The sequence below is a fragment of the Nannospalax galili genome, unplaced genomic scaffold, assembly GCF_000622305.1.
Source record: "Nannospalax galili isolate Female #2095 unplaced genomic scaffold, S.galili_v1.0 scaffold336, whole genome shotgun sequence".
NCBI lineage: Eukaryota > Metazoa > Chordata > Mammalia > Rodentia > Spalacidae > Nannospalax > Nannospalax galili.
In genome coordinates this window covers 1524358-1525205 of record NW_008343385.1, presented here as the reverse complement: position 1 = coordinate 1525205, position 848 = coordinate 1524358, and the positions used below count along the sequence as shown (strand labels likewise).

Below are 848 nucleotides of genomic sequence, written 5' to 3'. Positions count from 1 at the left end.
TCTAGTTCTGAAATGAAGTAAATTTTAAAAATACAGCTGACAAATGGTAGAGATAATTCATGGTACTTTGAGAGCATTCTAGGGAGCTTCTTACGTTAATTTGAATGATGCATTCATGGAAATACAGGAGAAGTGAAAACGGACATTAAAGAGAGAATGCTATAAGTTTTTATGGTTGGGTGCAGGCAGATAGAAAAGGTGAGAGCCTTGTCCCTGGAGATGACAGAGCATATACTATAAGGGAAAAGGTGCAGGGATAAGAAACAAGCAGGGGACTGAAGCCCAGCACTCTTACTTCACACTGAAGCGCATTCTTACTGCACCCGATAAATAAAGCAAAACAGCCTTTTGATGTCATTTATGAATTTTACATGAGTCATTATTAATTCACAGTGAAAGTAATATTAATGATGCCTTCATAACGTACTATGGATTTATCAGTTCTCATGAAGCAACTTATTGAAACTAATTATCACATAATCCCTAGAAAGCAAGACATATTGAATTTATTTCCAAACTAAACTAACAAGTAGTGTAGTTTTCAAATTGCCACAGTACTGGGAACACAATGTTTCCTATAGATATGATTCTACCTACACATGTATCAATATACATTTTGTGTATTAATATTGTGTAAATATAATAATTTATAATATCTTACATAATATTTTTTCTCCCATCATTAATAATATGATGTGGCATAAAATGTCTTTTGTTTTGTTTTAAGACAGGGTCTCCATGTAGTCCCAGCTGGCCTGGAATTCTCTATACAGACCTGGCTGACTTTGAACTCACAGAGATCCGCCTGCCTCTGCCTCCCGAGTGCTGGGACTAAAGAAGACAGAGTC

The 848-nt window shown here is 35.7% G+C and overlaps 1 protein-coding gene across 4 annotated transcripts in view; it reads left to right on the top strand.

The window, feature by feature from the left end:
- The window catches only part of Pcnx4 (pecanex 4), a 41970-nt gene that overhangs the window by 36208 nt on the left and 4914 nt on the right, over positions 1 to 848 (top strand). The window lies entirely within an intron of this gene.